Below are 20,379 nucleotides of genomic sequence, written 5' to 3'. Positions count from 1 at the left end.
GAACCAAATCATCCGCCTTGCAACGTCTGAAACGTCATTCCATATCAAAAAAATAAACAGCATCTTCTTTCCGTGTTACTGTAATTCGATATTTATTTTTGCATATACTACCAAATGATCATCCTTCTAGATTTGGATGATTCTCTTCCAGATATTGAATGATGAGCAGAGCGGAATTGGTATGGTGTTTGTTTTGCTTTTGCCCCAGAACTGAAATCATTCATTTAACGTTAGATTGTTCACTCCGATTGAACGTTTTGTGCTCGGTGTTGTGTGCTACAGATTTTTGCAAGTCAAATCATTTTCATCAGAGCACCGAGGAAGTTACTTTTCCATCTTAGAGTTTCGGATACAATTTTGCATTTATTGAAATACATTCAAGAGGTATGTTGTATCAAATGCTAGTAGAATTTAACAATCTAATATGTGTACACTTTTATTTCTACAGTGAAATGATGGATTTGGACTCACCCCGCAAGTGCTTGAAAAGAAAGAGCCTTTTTTTAAAGAACGCTCTAAACAGATTGGCCAAATACTCACCCCGCGGCACTCCTAGGAACGATCATACGGCGGTTCTGCTTTCCGGAAATGGAGGTAAGCTATGAATGTAGAATCTTTCCGGTGATTTTAAAACTTTAATGTGAATAATTATTGCAGTACTGCCAACGGGCAAAATATCGATTCTTCCCTTCGCAACACATCAGAAGACAAATGTGTTCCTGGATGCCCTTGCTAAAAAATATTCCATCATAAGGTGCTGGATCCCGCCTCACGAGTTATCATTCAAATTAAAACTAAATTTTGCTTTCTACCTATGACAATAGCTATTTCTGGAAATAATTCAATTCCTCCTGATAACCTTATATGTATCTAGAAAATAGACCTAAATAAATCATGTGACATAAACGATTTCTTTAGCTTTTCCTATATTTAACGAAATTTCCCAAATTTATTTCTATTAGTACCTATTCTAATATTGAGTCGTATGCATCCATAAACTAAATTTTTAATCATTTGTATTTCGTTTACAACATAATACGGTTAGCGTCTGATTGTAAATTGATATTCGTGCCAAATTTCGTATCACAACCAGATGATTCGCATTTGAATGAATGTCATCCAACGTTCGAACAAACCATATGAACGTCATCCGTTTCATGAATGAATGTCGTAAAGGGGCGGGAGCAAAGTAGTTGTCAATCGTTTCTAGAAGGAAGATTGTTTTCAGTGTATGTTGGTTTTTTAATGTCAAGCGCATAAGGATTTGTAACCTTTTTATTATGGGATTGATAAAATACTAATGAAGGGCTATGAATCGTCTTTGGCTAAGGTGGGGCGTATTGCCCAGGCACTTGTTGAAATCCATTTTTTCACGTCTTTTCAATAAAGCTTTATTACGTGTTATCTATAATATTTTTATATGACTATTCACGAGCAATGCATTTGCGACTTCCTGGACTACCAAATAACATAAAGATTGCATAAATTGCGTTAAAAAGTAAAAAGTTATCAAAGAGTTGCCTTAGGGGGGGCATATTATACCGTCTTACCCTACTCCACCACGTGGCGATAAAAATGCGTCACTCTTGAAGTGTATTTTTCTTTCAAGCCTACCTTGTTTTCTGTATGTCGTGCCTCTAGTGTTTAATTTAGTACTTCCCCATACAGTAGTGTGATGAGTATTTGCATTTTGCATTTCGTCAAAGACTAATTCAAGACAAAATTTTCAAAACGACTTATCTGCTTTTGTAAACAGAGATTGAAACGACGATTTGACGAATCAGATAGCACTACCACGCAAACCAACACTTTCAATAGGTAGGTGACGGTTTCGGGTGGGTTCAAGTCCCATCGAAGGGAAAGTGGTTACCTCCAATACATTTTCCAAATCAATATCTTCTACATAATGTACATATTCACATATGACTTGCCAAAAGTTGAACATGTTCAACTTCCCTTTCGTTCAAGTGAATTGAATTAAGGTGTTTACACGTTCAGTTCACGTTCGATTCAAGCGACTTGCTTGCCTCACTTGCCTTGTCTAAACGTAGCATAAGGCTCATGCGAGAGACTACTTCTAGTACTGCATTTGGTCTCTCGGTACCCAAGTTCGACGTTCGATAGACCACCTCCATTCGCATCAACTTCACGAATATGTAGCCTATGGTAACGAGTTGATGTTTGCAATGACACTTTCTAGATTGTTTTGATATGTAGAAGATAAAAAGTATGTGGTTCAACAGTAGGCAATTGAAACATTTTAACCCTTATGCGGCCGACAGGGTACCCGAGTTCCTTTTTCAACTTCAAGTGGTGATATTTCAATGTCTTTTTATAGCTGAAAGCTGAAATTCGGTGACATCTAAGAACTCCATAAAATGTAGCAACTGTGAAAAAATCACGTTGATACAGTGAGGAGGGACGTGAGAGGGGCATCTGATTTTTTTACCACGTGGATGGCCGACAGAATACCCGTGTTCTCATAAATTGATATTGATAGTTTTGGAAACAGAAACTTATATACTTTTTGCCCATTGTCAAGGTTTACAGCTTTTGTCTATGGTTATTCAAGAAATCTTTGAAGTAAGGCTCAAGAAACTACACGCTTAACCAAATGACTATCAACCAGTTTCCAATATATTACATGCTCATTGCGCTTCTTAGAATAGTCGGTGTTCACAGTATATGTTCTGAGTCTCCAAAAACCCCTGGAGTAAGGCCCCAGTCATCCAAAAAATCCAAAAAATTGTCCATGTTTCTTGTCCGTAGAAGACAACCGGTCTTAGTAGCGTCTTGTACATGACACATTTGGTGCGGTGGCGAATCTTTTTCGACCGCAGTTTCTTCTGGAGCCCGTAGTAGACCCGACTTCCACAGATGATGCGCCTTCGTATTTCACGACTAACGTTGTTGTCAGCCGTTAGCAAGGATCCGCGGTAGACAAATTCCTCGACCACCTCGAAGGTATACCCGTCTATCGTAACACTGCTTCCCAGGCGGGCCCTGTCGCGCTCGGTTCCGCCCACAAGCATGTACTTTGTCTAACGCATTCACCACCAGACCAACTCTTGTTGCTTCACGTTTCGCGGCCGTCAGCGAAGCCGGTTTCATAACCTCTCATGTAGGCGGCATTAAGGATGGTGGTTGCTCGAAAGTTCTCACACTCCAGCTTGTCGCATTTCTTGTAGATGGGGCATATTCCACTCCTCCGGTTGCTGTTCAGTTTCCCAGATTCTGACTATCAATTTGTGCAGGCAAGTGGTTTGCTTTTCCGGGCCCATCTTGATGAGCCCAGCTCCGATACCATCCTTACCAGCTGCTTTCTTGGTCTTTAGCTGTTGGATGGCATCCTTAACTTCCCTCAAGGTGGGGGCTGGTTGGCTTCCATCGTCCGCTGAACTGACGTAGTCATCTCCTCTGCTGCCTTGACTTTCACTGCATGTACTCTCAGCGCCATTCAAATGTTCCTCGTAGTTCTGCTTCCACCTTTCGATCACCAAACGTTCGTCCGTCAAGATGCTCCCATCCTTATCCCGGCACATTTCGGCTCGCGGCACGAAGCTTTTGCGAGATGCGTTGAGCTTCTGGTAGAACTTGCGTGTTTCTTGAGACCGGCACAGCTGTTCTATCTCCTCGCACTCTGCTTCTTCCAGGCGGCGTTTCTTCTCCTGAAAAAGGCGGGTCTGCTGTCTCCGCTTCCGCCTATAACGTTCCACGTTCTGCCGGGTACCTTGCTGCAGCGCGACCGCCCGCACTGCGTCCTTCTCCTCCAGAATATGTCTGCACTCTTCGTTGAATCAATCGTTCCGTCGACTTCGTCCCACATACCCGACGTTGTTCTCCGCTGTGTCGTTAATGGCTGCTTTAACTGTATTCCAGCAGTCCTCAAGAGGGGTCCCATCGAGGTCACCCTCTTCCGGCTTCCCTCTTCCCGAAGCTATTCCCGGAGGAATTCCCGAAGGAATTCCCGGAGGAATTCCCGAAGGAATTCCCGGAGGAATTCCCGAAGGAATTCCCGGAGGAATTCCCGAAGGAATTCCCGGAGGAATTCCCGAAGGAATTCCCGAAGGAATTCGAAGGAATTCGGAGGAATTCGAAGGAATTCGGAGGAATTCGAAGGAATTCCCGGAGGAATTCGAAGGAATTCGGAGGAATTCGAAGGAATTCCGAAGGAATTCGAAGGAATTTCGAAGGAATTCCGGAGGAATTCATGAAGGAATTCGGAGGAATTCGAAGGAATTCCCGGAATTCGAAGGAATTCGAAGGAATTCCGGAGGAATTCGAAGGAATTGCGGGGAATTTCGAAGGAATTCCAGGAGGAATTACCAAAAGAATTCCCGGAGGAATTCCCGGAAGAATTCCTGGAGGAATTTTCGGAGGAATTCCTGGAGGAATTCTCGGGGGAATTCCTGGAGGAATTCTCGGAGGAATACCTACTTAAAATTCGTCCGGGAATTCATCCAGGAATTCTTCCGGGAATTCCTCCAGGATTTCTTCCGGGAATTCCTCCAGGATTTCTTCCGGGAATTCCTCCAGGAACTCTTCCGGGAATTCCTCCAGGAATTCTTCTGGGAATTCCTCCAGGAATTCCTCCGGGAATTCCTTCGGGAATTCCTTCAGGAATTCGTCCGGGAATTCATCCAGGAATTCTTCCGGGAATTCCTCCAGGATTTCTTCCGGGAATTCCTCCAGGATTTCTTCCGGGAATTCCTCCAGGAACTCTTCCGGGAATTCCTCCAGGAATTCTTCTGGGAATTCCTCCGAGAATTCCTTCGGGAATTCCTCCGGGAATTCCTTCGGGAATTCCTCCGGGAATTCCTTCGGGAATTCCTTTTGGAATTCCTCCGGGAAATCCTCCTGTAATTCCTCCTGTAATTCCTCCGGGAATTCCTCCGGGAATTTCTTCGGCAATTCCTTCGGAAACTTCTTCGGAAACTCCTCCGGGAGTTTCTTCGGGAATTCCTCTGGGAATTCCTTCGGAAATTCCTCCAGATTTTTTGGGATCTTATCCGGGAATTCCTTCGGCAATTCCTCAGGAAATTTTCTTGGGAATTTATCCTGGAATTCCTCCGGGAAAAGTTCCCGGTAGAATTTCCGGAGGCAATCCTAGAGAAATATTCGGAATATTACCTGGAGGAATTATAGAAGGAATTCCTGGTGGAATTCCCGGAGGAAATCCTGAAGAAATTTCCGAAAGTTTTCTATAAGAAATTTCCTGAGGAATCATGGAGCAATTTCCAAAGGAATTCCAGGAGGAATGTCCGGAGGAATTCCTGGAAAAAAATCCAGAAGAAACTCCTGAAAAAATGCCCTGATTTCCGGAGGAATTTCCGAAGGATCTCCTGGAGGACTTTTCGAACAAACTCCAGGAAGTATTTCCGAAGGAATTCTCGGAGGTATTCCTGGAGGAATTATCGGAGGTATTCCTGGAGGAATTCCTGGAATATTTTTCGGAGGATTTTCCAAAGGAAATCGTTGGGGAATTTGCGGAGGAACTCCTGGAGGAAATCATGGAGAAATTGCCGGAGAAATTTCCTAAGAAATTTCTGGATGGATTTCCCGAAGAGTTTTCGGAAGAAATTTCAGTGATATTCCTGTAGAAGCTTCCAAAAGAAGTATTGGAGGTATTTTCGGAGGAACTACTAGAGGAACTTTCGGAGCAATTCCTGGAGAAATTTGCAAAGCAATTCTGGAGGAAATTCCAAAGGATGAATTTACGGAGAATGAAGAAATTTCAGGAGGATAGCTGTGAAGGAATTACTGCAGGAATTCGCGGAGGAATTACTGGAGAAATACCTGATAAAAGGAGGAAGAATTTTTGGAGGAATTTCCGGAGGAAACCCCAGAAGATATACAGTATATATACATATATATGTATACAGTCATCATCCTAGCTGGAGCTTTGTGGGGAGAATGTTCGGGCTATGTCTGGCTTCGTCCATTGCTAGCAGCTCTCCATTTTTTCAGGACCTAATGGATGGGGTTGTACCTACTCTAAACCCACTCAGCAGTTTCTTGATTCTTACAGGTGAAAACCATGTAGCCGGATATGTACATTCAGGTTTAATTGGCTCGTGGATTTGCAAGGATATTTCGATCCCAGCTTATCCTAGGCAACAAAACATATACCAACAAGTGACAATAGCGAGTCATAAGTTCGATTGTATTCCGTCCAAATTTCATTTATTGTTAGTTGTAGTAGAAAACTAGTCGACCCGGCAGACGTTGTCCTGCATAGTAGGCGAGAATGTGCATTCCGAACTACCCATGCAAAGTTCGCATAGGAATCACAATTTTAGTTATTCACGGTTTGCTCAACTTTACTCGTAATTTTCCCATTAGGAAATATCATATAAACCCGTCGGAAACTATAACGAATGTTTCTGCTGAAGAAATGAAAAAATCCATCCAGCCGTTTTCGAGTTATGCGGATACGAACACAGACCATTTCATTTTTATATATAAGAAGAAGAAGAAGATTAGAATAATTTAGTCTTTTGGTATACTAATAAAATAAATAAAAATAAAAAAACAGTTTGGATGTTTGGATTTTAATTACAAGAAAACTACTTTACTTTGGAAAACAATGAAACTACACCTCTTTGGACATTTTTGATTCAACCTTCATACTGTATGTATGGAAGTGGAAGATGATCCAATCTCATCCAATAGACCAATTATTGTCACCCCCGATGATGGTCCGATAAATAAAATAAATGTAATGTCTATACAATTACGTTCATGACCAGACAGATCTCAATAAAATTGTTTCATTTTCACTGAACATAAAACTACTAGTTGTTTATAGGGCAAGGAAAATTTTCTCGTGCTAATGTTTCCATCGGCTGCATTCAATAAAGTGAAGATCAATGAGGCAAAGTGCAAGAAGATTACAATAAATCCGCCTGGAATAATAACAATCTATAATGATAGCGCCGATGCAGACACGTCGTCATCGATTGTAGAACATCATCGTATGAGACCATAAATATTGATCCCACGAAGAATCACCTCGGTATGCTTGCTGTCTTTGAGATGATTATGCAGTATGGAGCAAGCGGAACCTAATTCACGTGCACACGTTTTCGATTCAATACACCGCTCGCTGTTGATCAATCGATCGTACGTACAACAACGTGTCGAAAACAGTCAACACAAAATTATTTGCATTAATACTTAATAGCTGCATGTTGACCTAGCAATAAATCGTTCAGCCGACCATTGCCAGCACTGAGAACTACGTGAACCTTGCATCTTCAAATACTCATCATAAGGACCCTCTCGACAACATGTAGCGCCATCGATCTTGTTGAAAATTCCGCGTTAAACACTGGCGAGTGTCACTGAAAGCAAGCGAAGCAACTTACCTGCCGAGATAACGTAATTATTACATCCCCTGATTGCACTCCATTACCGGCTATTAGCACTCGTGTCTCTCAATAATCTTCAAATTGAGTTTCCATCTCTTGCCAATCGCTGCCCCGGCGAGTGAATGATCAAGATGATCATCATCGTGATCGTTGATTGCATGGTTTCGCACGGGGCCAGTTTGCGCTGGCTGCGGCGTTGTTTGTGCACAGTAGCATCTATTGAAGAGATTTATGAGGGTACTGCAAGATGGACAAGCAAATCGTTTCAACGGAAGACATAATTTAGCTTTATGTGGTGTACAATGAGAGTTGCTTCCAAACTGCAGTATTCGAATTTGAATTAAAAGACATCCTCTGGTTTTCTTTGGTATCTATCAATAGTCATTGTTTTTATTCGACAATGCATTTTAGATTAATGATAAGCATTTATTGCGAGTAGATGTAAAACTGATCATAAGGATGCCCCGTCTTATCTTTACTATTCGTATGTTCACACTGGAAAGTAACCTGTCTTTTAAGTAGTGTTCGTAAGAACAATTAGTCAAAGGTTTTGCTATTTCTGCACTAATCCGAGATACCGTGAATATCCTCAATTCAAAATGAGGAACTTGTCGCCTTCGGATGGTTCTCACCCAATTATACTGCCGTAATCTGGCAAAGTGACGAATACGCCATTTTCCAAAAATGGTGTTAACAAGTAATACTAATCGTACACTTTAACAGAAAAATGGAAAACATGCATGTTGTAAAATGGCGAATACGTCACTTTTTTAGATTACGGTAGTATGGAAGCGTCATTATTATTCCTAATATATAGCCTTAATTAATTTAAATAGCATGTATTTGCAATTCGGTTTTTTCAAACTACCGAATCATTAGATTGAGACATTTTAGCTTAATAAGTAGGTAACTCCACTAATTCTCTTACCAGTTATAAACCAGAAAGCGGAACAACACACGAGCATTTACTACTGAGCAAACGCACTCGGTGTCACTGGCGGTAGGTTTTTGTTTATCTATTAATTAACATATTTATTAATGAACGATAATGCATTCCGCGTGCGTGTGCGAATATCATTTTTGCGCTAGACGGTTAACGATGCCCATGAGGGGTACTTATCAACCGGCCACAACATTTGCGTTGCAATAATCATACATCTAGGATAGAAATGAATGACGTTTTGCACTGCGGGACATGCATGTACTACAAGCTCCTTCGGTTGCTGACGACGGATAGGCAAAGTGACACCACCAACGATTGTGTATAGTGGACACGCATTACTGTGCATATGGGTTTTTAAATATCCTAGTGAGATAGAAAACGCCTTCGGGTAAAATGTTTATTGACAAACGAATTAGTTTTATTAACTTTCGTATTGATGTCTTGCCATAAATTATGACGCTTTCAAATGAAATTGGTTACTAGCTGCTTCAAAACCCTGAACACATCCGTTGATTTTCATATTAAGTGATTAGACGCTATAGTCATTGCAGGGATATGATTCCTAATCCTACAGTCATGATAGTTTGTTAGACTATTTTTTGTTTTGGCTTTTGCTTACCTAGGGGAACTGTTCCGTTTTACATCTCACTGAACATATATTCATCTCATCGCGAAACAAAGAATACGATACCAATTTCGTCGCTTCGTTTTGCCAACATGCGTGCTCAGTGCTCACTGCTGAAAAAATCACAAAAACACGAAACAATTCAAATTCCTTTTCATTGCTTTGTTTTTCGTGGGATGAATATCGGAGCTATGAGATGAAGTCCAGGAGCAGTAACCCTATACCTTTGTCTAACAACATTTTACTTCAAAGATGTGTAAAATTTATGCGCAGTACAAACAGCACGAGCTATCAATGCACTATGGTCCAGGATACAGTTTTACGCAGAAAGATGCATTTTACGCCAAAACTATATTTTTAGAAAAAAATGCTGATCTACAAAATTGTTAGAAATAGTAAGGCCACCATTATGGTGCTATCAAAAAATAGGGTGGCCCATGACATGTTATGTTCTACAAAGTTGTAGCGCAGCTTATTCCAATGTGAAGTGAAAATGTAGAAGTTAGAAGTGAAGAGTGGTAAGTGAGAAGAAGAGAGTAAGTAAGAAGAGAGTAGTGGGAAAAGTGAGTTGAGAAACGAGTTATGCGAATCGAGAAATAAAAATTATATAGTGAAAAGTGAGAAAAGAGCAGTGAGTAGTGAGTTTTGAGAAGAGAGTAGTAAGAAGGGTGGACAGAGGAACGAGGAGTGAGAAACGAGATTCTTCCTCTTTCCTTCTTCCTTTTTTCATCTTCCTTCTTCTGTCTTCCTTTTCATTGCTGTCTTATATCTTCCCACTCACTTTTCACTACTTGACATCTCGCTTCGCACCTCACAATTATCATCTCTCACTTCGCAACCTTTGCTTCTGTTTTACTCATTACTCACATGTTACTGCACACATCTTACTACTCAATACTCACTTTCGTATATCGAGTAAGGGAGAGTTCACTGTAGATAAACTTTTTGTAACGCCACAACTAGGAAATTTGTTATTATTCGCAATAATAATTGTTCGCAACCAACATTGCGAAAATAAAACTTTACCATCCATCAAAGCCCATATTCCCAATTCCCTTTTTGAACATCAAATCCAAAGTGCAAATGTGTGTGTGTGTGTGTGTGGTGCATGGCAGCTGCGTTCGCCGGTCGGCGATGGTCTAGGCGAAGTTTTCCCTCCACAACAACGGCAACATAGCATCGTGACGTGACGGCGTCGCTGACAGCAGTGCGCTTATTGGTTCGCGCCAATCCCAGAGCGGCAACCAATCACCGTCCAGATGAGAAGCGGAAGAGAAGGATTTCAGCTATAAATATAGATGCCCTAAGCAAGCATTGTGATTACAGTCCACACTTTTGTGCAATAAACATCGCGGATTTAAAATCGTGTTTTTTTCCTTCTCCAAGCGAGCCGAAATCCAAAGGTCTTTTTCAAGACCAGAGTTAAAGAAATAATTTTCTTCCGAGGTTGAGCTATCACTTCATCGAGGCTACCTTCATCCGAAGGATCCGCCAGTTCCTGCAATGGTCTAGGATCGACCAATAATCAATAAAACTATTAAACAACTATTTGCTGTAGTAATAGAAAACTGTGAAGCAAAAAAAAAACGTTCAGGGAATTTGGTTTAGACCGTTATTAATAAATAAAAATAAAAATTACTTCAAGTTTAGTTAAACATCATCTTATTTCGTGCGCTCAAACTTGTGACGCATAACGAATTGGTTTTTCATTTAACCAGAACATACTCCTCACTCCTTTTTTCTTCTTTTTCTATTTTCGTTATTTTTTCTTCCACTTTTTTCCTTTTTCATTATTCCTTCTTTCTCCCTGTTTCTTTCTTCCCCCTTGGGTCTTCCTTTTTCCTTCACCCTTCCTGCTTCTTTCATCATCTTTCTTTCTGCTTTCTTGGTTCTTCCTTCTTCCTTCCTCCTTTCAACTTCTTAAATTTCGCTTCCAATTTCCTAATCATCATGTTTCACTTCTCACCTCTCACTTTCTCACTTTCCCCTACTCACTTCTCATAACTTTTCGCTTCTCACTCTTCACTATTTACTTCTCCCTTCGGATGCTACTCACTTCAGATTTATCTTTATTTACTTCTCACTTCTCCCTACTTACTTCGGAAAACAAACTGCTCACACTTCATCCGAACGGCTTCCGGCCAAATGACTTACACCCTTGCAATAACGATTAAAAGTTGACTACATTTAGAGGGAGACGATTTAGGCAATACTCAAATAACCTATTAGTGCTGGCAGCCCTCGCAAGTCGCAAGTCGCAAATGCATTGCCTGTGGCTGTGAGTAGTCATATGAAAATATTATTGAGAACACGTAGTGAAGCTTTTTTGAAAAGTCATGAAAAAATGGATTTCAAAAAGTATCTGGCAAAACGCCCCACCTTAACCAAAGAAGTTTTATACCCCTTCATTAGTATTTCATCTACTCCATAATAGATAGGTTACATACCCTGCATTGGTCGGGTTCTTTACGTTCAACGTTCAAAATGTCATATTCTGCGGTTATTGCGACGACGCTTTCTAGATCATTTTTTTGCGTGATTGGTTTTCCTCACTACTCACCCCAATATTGCATTTTCACACTCAACTTTCCCTTTATAACTTACTATTTTTTTGTAGATAAAATAACAGAAGAGCCCAAGGCGAATTGATCGGTAAGGAAATCTTGCAAATCGGTCATCCCGTTTGTGAGTTATATTGCCTCAAAGGAAATGCAAGCTCATTTTTATATGGAAAAACTAGACAAACCTGCCCGTTCAAAGATTGTGTTCGGGTTGAATTGATGATTTATCTCAAAAATTTTTTTTGAGATTTTTCTTAGAAATAGGGTGTTTATGATCGAATTAAAAGCGAAAGTATAGATTTGATAGTTCCGTTAGGATACGGGTACGGCAGGCATGAAGAATGTTTTATAGAAGTCTATTGGAAAGCGAACGGAGGGCAATATTTGTGATGGTATAAATCACACGACCGTCCTTCTGCCAAACTCCCGTATGAAGGGGGTTTGTTTGTTTAACTCCGAAAACAACAAGTATTCTTTAGGAAATTCGAATTACAAATTTTGTTTAGACAAATGGCATTTTTCAAGTGCTAATTATTGATGTAACATGCCTTTTTAGTAAAATCATTGTAAGTTACCAATATATTATTATCCAAATTTTTTTTTCAAGAGGCACATTTTATATGCCTATCCTTAATTCATCAACTAAATTCACTGTTTTAGGCTTGCTTAATTTCTTTACAAGTCCGTTTTGCCCACAAATTATGTCCATTTTTTTTCCTATTTTTAATAACACGAGGTTAATATTACCATTCGATAATGGAAAGATCGATTTGTGCTAAATTTGGTTGTTGAAGAAAGAAAAATCATTAAACTGGCGATTTATTTTCTGGATACATTGTTTCCCGTCGGCGGCCATGACAATGGGTTAAATGGGAGTTAGAATGGGTCACTGTTTCAACTACTAAAAATGCATGTAGAAAAGATTGAATGTATCTTAGGGCAAGAAGACTAAAATATAAGAGACCTTTTTGAACGATTTTGCTCAACGACCTCCAGACTGTCGGTGAGAGCGATTACCCATTCTCACCCCCAAACCCATTGTCATCCCCGATGGCGGTACGCAAAAAATAGTATCAATAAATTCGGCACCAACATTTCAAAACGGCGAAACTGTTTTTGTAAAAAAGAGCTTCTCACGTCCATGGTGGGCTTATTTGTGCCCTCCTACGCAATCCAGCGCCATTGAATGAAAGCTGCTTCCATCAGTGGCGTTGAATTGCGTGGGATAGCTAAAATTAGCCCACCAGCGACGTGAGAAACTCTTGTTTACAAAAGCAGTTTCGCCCTTTTGAAATGTTGGTGCCGAATTGTTCAATTGTTGGTTAGTTTCTATATATGCAGATTAACCACTGAGTTGAAAAGTTGAAAGTTTTTTTTTTGCTCAACTGAGTGCTCCAATGCAAGTTTTGCGGAAAGTTCCATCACACCTTTAACTTTTTGAGTTTTGCTATTTTTTTTCCATTACTTACTTGATACTTGATGGACTACACCTTCTCGATGATCCTACGCCGAATGGAGTATCCTCCTCAACTGGATTTGATCCTGGGCCAATCGCTTCCAGTCGCCGTGAACATTTAGCGCCATCAGGACCTCTTCTGCAAAAAAACATCGTGTACGCGGCCTTCCACAGAGCCTACGACCTCTTCCGGGTTCTCTACTGAATATTATCTTTTGTCGAATTCGTTTTTAAAAAGTTCCAACCTAGGTTGGAACCAGTTCCAACCTAAGTGCTGTCAAAGTGTTTTTTTATTCGCTCAGGTTGGAACTAGGTTCGCACTAGTTCCAACCCCAAAGCTGTCGGGTTCGCACTGTGTTGTTTCACGGTTTCGCACCAGGTTCACCAATACAACTGCACTTCAACTGTCAAAACCATATGGGTGGAATAAACAAGCCAAAGGGAAATACAAACAGAGTAAAAACGAAACTGTTTGTGCATTTAGCCGTTTTACGGAAATTTTTTTATTCCATATGATATTTGTCAACATTTGCATTATATTTAAATTCCCTTAGGACTTTTTTCAGTAATCCCAGTATAATTTGTTTTAAACGGAAATATTATACTGCAATTTGGTCTAAAATTCCCCTATTAATTATTTCTTTAAGTAGTTCTTAAAAAAATCATATGGAAATTCTTCAAAGAATTCTTATAATTCGTTCAGGTATTCCTCCTTGAAGTCTTGTATGCATTCCATTGCGAATTCTTCCCAGAATGCATTAGAGCAATATTTCAGGCATTCCTTCATAATATTTTTCCAGAAGTTCTTCTGGAAATTCCTCCAAGAGTTCCTACGAAATTTCTTCCAAGAATTTATCTGGAAGTTCCTCCAGGAATTCCTCCCGAAGTTCCTCCAGGAGTTCCTCCGGAAGTTAATCCAGGAATCCCACCAGCTATTCCTTCAGGAATTATTCCGGAAGTTCCTTCAGAAATTTCTACGGAAGTTTCTCCAGAAATTCCTCCGGAAGCTCCTTCAGAAATCCATCCGGAAATTCCTTCAGAATTTTCTCCAGAAGTTCCTCCGGAAGTCCCTCCAGAAATTTCTTCGGAAGTTCCTCCAGGAATTCCTCCAAAAGTTCCTCCAGGAATTCCTTCAAAAGTTCCTCCAGGAATTCCTCCGGAACATCCTTCAGAAGTACCTCCGGAAGCCCTTCCAGAAATTTCTCCGGAATTTCCTGCGGAAGTTCTTTCAGAAATTCCTCCGGAAATTTTTCCCAAAATTCCATCAGGAATTCCTTCGGATGTTCCTCCAATAATTTTCCCGGATGTTCTTTCGGAAGCTTTTCCAGGAATTGCTCCGAAAGCTTTTCCACGAATTTCTCCGGAGGTATCCTGAGAAATTTCGGGAGGGATTTCCGAAGGAATTTTTGGAGGGACTTCTGGAGGTATTCCTGGAGGAACTTTCGGAGGAACTTCTACAGGAACTTTCGGAATGAATTTCTGGAGGAACTACCGGAGGAATTCTTGGAGGAACAGCTGGAGCAATTCCTGGAGGACCTTCCGGAGGAATTCCTGGGAGAACTTCCGGAGGAATTCCTGGAGGAACTACCGGAGGAATTTATGGTGGAACTTCCGGATGGATTTCTGGAGGAGCTTCCGGAGGAATTTCTGGAGGAACTTCCGTAGGAGTTTCTGGAGGAACTTCCGGAGGAATACCTGGAGGAACAGCTGGTGGGATTCCTGGATGAACTTCCGGAGGAATTCCTGGAGGAACTTCCTGAGAAATTCCTGAAGGAAGTTCTAGAGGAATTCCTGGAGGAATCTCTGGAGGAACTTCCGGAAGATTTCCTGGAGCAACTTCCGGAGCAATTTCTGGAGGAACTTTCGGACGAATTCTTGGAGGAACTTCCGGAGGAATTCCTGGAGGAACCACCGGAGGAATACCTGGAGGAAATTCTGGAGTAACTTCCGGAGGAATTCCTGACGGTACTTCTGGAGGAACTCCTAAATGAATTTGAGTAGGATTTCATGAATGAATTTCCAAATGATTTACTGAAGGAACTTTCGGAAGAAGTTTTGAAGTATTTTTGAAAGGAATTCCTGAAGGAATGTTCCAAAGATTTTCTGAAGGAACTTCTGTAGGAAATTTTTAAGGAGCTTCGGAACTTTCCTAACGAACTCCCGAGCTCCGAACGTAACTTCAGGAAGAAGAGGAACTTCTGAATAGATTCCTGAAGAAATTTCCGAAAGAATACATGAAGAAACATCCGGAGGAATTCCGGAAAGAAACTCCGAGTAAATGCCTGCAAGAACTTGCGGAGGAATTCCTGAAGAAGCGAAAAGGAATAGAGAAGCTGGGGTAGATATATCCATCCAAAAGTAAATTTCGTAATTCGCGAAAATCAGAGCGCGTACTTGATCATTTTTATCATGATCTGATTCATTGTGGCCCACAAACTGCCAGTGCACTGGTAAAGTCCGGTATGGTCTCGATCATATGTTTCGAATCAAAGCAAACACACCAACATATCCAATTACAGATGGAACTGAAAACGTTTTTTTATTCAGGGTTTAAGTTGGCACTGACCCAGGTTTAAAAACGAATTCGACATTTGTTTTGTGCTAGTCCGACATACGATTATTTTCATTATGCAATACAAAAAAACTCGTATCGCATGGAATGATGGTCTTATAAATATTAAAAGGTACCAATCGATTTTTTATTTTAACTAGTTATAGTTTTCTAGAAATCACACAAGGGCTTTTTGGCGAGGGGGCACATTATACTGTCTTACCCTACTGTATCTGCTACAAATCCGCTAGGTGGAATGACATACTGAGAAGTGTGGTTTCAATTCTCAATGTGGTAGATAGTATATTTTTTTTGCATATTTTCATAAAATATTCTTCATCTCAAACACATGTTTTCTTTCTTCAGTATCATTTTACGTAGAGTGAAAACATGACGAACGTATTTTTTTAAAAGAAATTACTCTATATTCAAACTGGAACTGAGGTCTGCTTTTCAACTTAAATAGCATTTCCAAGGTTATTAGTTGAAAGCTTTTCTATGCTCACCATAACATAAGTATGTATCTTGTGTGGCAAGTACAATGGATACACTATGCCCAGGGTGTCGAGAAACTTTCCAACCTGAAAACATTCTAGACCGGACCGAGAATCGAACTAGCCATCTCCGGAATGGCAATCCTACGCCTTTGCTCTCAAGGCTACTGGAGACCCCAAGTGTATACGTATTGAGATTCTCACGTCCGAATGTGTGAGTGGCGATAAAAGGAAAACAAACACTCCTAGATGGTACAACTCAGCAAAGATTGGGTAAAAATGAGTAAATTTTCATTATTTTTTGACTCTTTTGAAATCATTGTGATGACCCGATCATTTTTGAGGTTATGAGCAGAAGGAAAACAAACATGTTTTTACACATGCCGAAGTGCACATTAGTGTGCGAGCGCTAAACGTCACTCATCTCTATAGTCGAAAGTATATAAACTTATAATCTGGGGTGGCATTGTGCATCTCGATTCGAACGAAATTCTATCGAGTCGAACATGTTTGGCATTACGAAAACGACTCATCGTTCGAATATGCTCGAGTTTTGGCATTATGGATGCTCGATAGCACACTGGAAAACGACTCAAGTCGAATGAAAAACACTCGTCACCTTTATAGCTTTCAAATGTTGTTCGAGAGTCATTTTTTGCTGAAAGTTTTTAATTATATTTAATATTGTTTCTCTACGGGAAGAGAATAAATGTTTCATTATTGTATTTTAAAGGAAAGAATGTCATTAGTATACCTACTAGGATGGTTCAAAAAATCGATTTTGCTCCACAGTGCTCATCTGATTCTTTACCATGTTCTGAGTGTCCTCTGAAAATTTGAGCTCATTTGGATTAAAACTGATTTAGCACAAGCCGTTTCAAGTTTGCATGCAAATTAGTATGGGGAAATTTATTTTTTCATTATACTGTTAATGACGTTTCCCCATTAAGCACAGGTTAAAAGAAAACCTATCCAGCTTTCCACGCTCGGTAATGGCGGCTTGTCGGTGTGTAAAAATAAATCGGTCGCTGTACTGTTTGACACTAGCTGGAGGAAAACTCACTGTCGAAAAGGCCTTTTTTCCCTTCCCCTCGCCCAGGAACGCCAGTGGGCTTTCCTCCAGCTAGTGTCAAACAGTACAGTGACCAATTGATTTTTACACACCGGTTAGCCGCCATTATCGAGCGTGGAAAGCTGGATATAGTTAAAAGGGATACTGAACAGCTTTCACCCAACGAAAACCGCATGTTGATTAATCGTCCCAATAATCAGTAATCGATTTTAAGACAGGTTGCGAATCTTTAGTCATGATCGTTAAACTTCTTTGAGGGCATCACTGAAATGTGCAGTGCAACATAGTAGCCTGAATTTGTGTGTGCTATCTTTCGCGCCACGAGTAGCAATGTTGCCTGTTAATGAGTTATGCAATTAGCTCCAGAAAACCACGGTATAGATTAAATTCGATTACTAATTATTGGAACGATTAGTTGAGATGCGGTTTTCACTGAGAGAACGCTGTTGAGTATTCCTTTTAGCTATGTAGGTTTTCACATAACATGCACTTGATAGGGAAGCACCACTGTTAACCTTTCCGTCCCCAACGTCTGTTTTTAAGGGCTTTCAAAAATCCAAACTGCTGTAAAAAACGCATTTCTTGACCGATTCTTTCGCAACAAGTTGCATTCCATCCGGATGGATCCCAATTTTTTATTTATACTAGTTTCGAGGCTATCCACAGTATGGTTCCAGAATTATTCCAGATTCCGTTGGAATCAGTTGTCCCCGGAAAAAGTGGCCATTTACAATTTTAGGTCAAAACAGGTCGTGCGACACCTCAAACTTCATGATTTTACAAAGCAACGACACGAATGATATTTTTGGGGCTCCTGGCCCACTTGGATTCAATCTGGCCACATTGGTCACAATCCGGGGACCAACGGAATGGCCATTTCCAAAATTGATTCAAAATAGGTCGTGCGACACATCAAACTTCTTGATTTTACAAAGCGATGATGGGAATGATATTTTTAGGATTCCTGTTCCACTCGGATTCAATCCGGCCACATCGGTCACAATCCGGGGACCAACGGAATGGCCATTTTCTAAATTGATTCAAAATAGGTCGTGCGACACCTCAAACTTCATGATTTTACAAAGCAATGATGAGGAAGATATTTTTAGGGTTCCTGGCCCACTCGAATCCATTCCGGCCACAATCCGGGGACCTACGGAATGGCCATTTTCTAAATTGATTCAAAATAGGTCGTGCGACACCTCAAACTTCATGATTTCACAAAGCAATGCTGGGAATAATATTTTTGGGGTTCCTGGCTCACTCGGATTCAATTCGGCCACATCGGTCACAATCCGGGGACCAACGGAATGGCCATTTTCAAAATTGATTCAAAATAGGTCGTGCGACACCTCAAACTTCATGATTTTACAAAGCAATGATGAGAAAGATATTTTTAGGGTTCCTGGCCCACTCGAATCCATTCCGGCCACAATCCGGGGACCTACGGAATGGCCATTTTCTAAATTGATTCAAAATAGGTCGTGCGACACCTCAAACTTCATGATTTCACAAAGCAATGATGAGAATGATATTTTTAGGGTTCCGGACCCACTCGGATTCAATCCGGCCACATCGGTCACAATCCGGGGACCAACGGAATGGCCATTTTCTAAATTGATTCAAAATAGGTCGTGCGACACCTCAAACTTCATAATTTTACAAAGCAAAGATGAGAATGATATTTTTAGGGCTCCTGGCCCACTCGAATCCATTCCGGCCACAATTCGGAGGACCTACGGTATGGCCATTTTCTAAATTGATTCAAAATAGGTAGTGCGACAACTCAAACTTCATGATTTTACAAAGCAATGATAAGAATGATATTTTTAGGGTGACCCTGACCCACTCGGATTCAATCCGACCACATCGGTCACAATCCAGGGACCTAGGAATTCCACCAAAAATTTATACAGAAATTATACCATAAATGAAATCAACAATGGAATTTTCAGAGGAATTTCTAGATTAATTCCCAAAGAAATCCTGATAGAATTCCGGTGGAAACTTCAAGATTTCTACTGGGACATCCTCCAGGAGTTTTTTTTTGAAAATTCCTCTTGGAGTTCCTCCGGGAATTCCACCGGCAGTTCCTGCATGATTTTCTCCGAGATTTATTCTGCTAGTTCTATCGGTAGATCCTACGGGGGTTCCTCTTCCGGGAATTTCTCAAGAATTTCCTCCAGGAATTTATTCAAGCTTCCTTTATGGAAATCATTTAGGCTTCTTCAGGAATTTATATAGAAAATCCTCCAGAAGCTCCACCGAGAATTTCTCTGGGAGCTCCTGAAGGTAATCTCCGGGAGGTCCTCTGATGATGATGATCCAGCTCAGCTACATACCCCTAGAAAGGTTTCAGCTAGACGAGATTTGTGTATAAGATGAATTATCCAAGATTTTTTTCGAGCATTCTTCTGATAATTTCACTAGCAGTTCCTTCGGGGGTTCATTTGAAAATTCTCCCGGGAGTTTTTTCAGAAATTCCTCCGGAAGTTATTTCAAGAATGCCTCTGGAAGCTCCACCAGTAACTCTTCCAGGAAATCATGCAGGCTTTTTTCAGGAAATCATTTAGTCCTTCTTCAGAAATTTAACTGGAAATTCCTCCCAAAGTTCTTCCAATAGTTTCTCTGGGAGTCCCTCTAGGAATTCTGCTAGGAGTTCCTCCTGAAATTCCTCCGGGAGCTCTTACGGGAGCTCTTTCGACAGTTACTACGAGAATTCCTCCGGGAGATCCATCGGCAGTTTCTATGAGCATTCCTCTGGAAGTTTCTACGGCAGTTCCCCCCAGTGTTTCTCTAAGAAGGAACTCCTGGAGTAATTTCCGGAGGAGCTCCTGGAGGAATTTCTGGAAGAATTTCCGGAGAAATTATCATAGGATTTTTCGGAGGAACTTCCGGTGGAACTTCTGGAGGAATACCTTAAAGAACTACAGGAAGAATTTCTAGAGTAACTCTCGTAAGAACTCTTGGATGAACTCCCAATTGAACTTCCGTAAGAATTCCAGGGGGAACTCCTGGAAGAGTTCTCAAAAGATCTCCCAGAGCAACTCCCAGAGAAATTCTCCGAGGAACTTCTGGAGAATTTTGTAGATAAATACTAAAAAAGCCAGAATGAATTCTCGGAGGAGCTACTGCTGGAACTCCCGGAGAATTTTTCAGAGGAACAGTCGTTGGAATACCCGGAGTTGAATTTCTAGAGGATCTTTCGAAATCCCATTTCCCGTATAATTCTTGCCATATATCCTCCTGGATTTCTCTGTGAAGTTCTTGGAGGGATTCTCAGAGGAACTCTTGGAAAAACTCCTGG

The 20,379-nt window shown here is 40.7% G+C and overlaps 1 long non-coding RNA gene across 1 annotated transcript; it reads left to right on the top strand.

The window, feature by feature from the left end:
* Positions 1-278: 278 nt before the first annotated feature.
* Positions 279-722, top strand: LOC134216188 (uncharacterized). The gene is made up of 3 exons (XR_009980541.1): positions 279-384; positions 449-594; positions 658-722. It is a non-coding gene; the product is annotated as an uncharacterized LOC134216188 (long non-coding RNA).
* The last annotated feature ends 19,657 nt before the right edge of the window (positions 723-20,379 follow it).

Source organism: Armigeres subalbatus, chromosome 2 (genome assembly GCF_024139115.2).
Source record: "Armigeres subalbatus isolate Guangzhou_Male chromosome 2, GZ_Asu_2, whole genome shotgun sequence".
Classification (NCBI taxonomy): Eukaryota; Metazoa; Arthropoda; class Insecta; order Diptera; family Culicidae; genus Armigeres; species Armigeres subalbatus.
The sequence above is the reverse complement of the archived record's forward strand: the minus strand, read 5'-3'. Positions and strand labels throughout refer to the sequence as shown.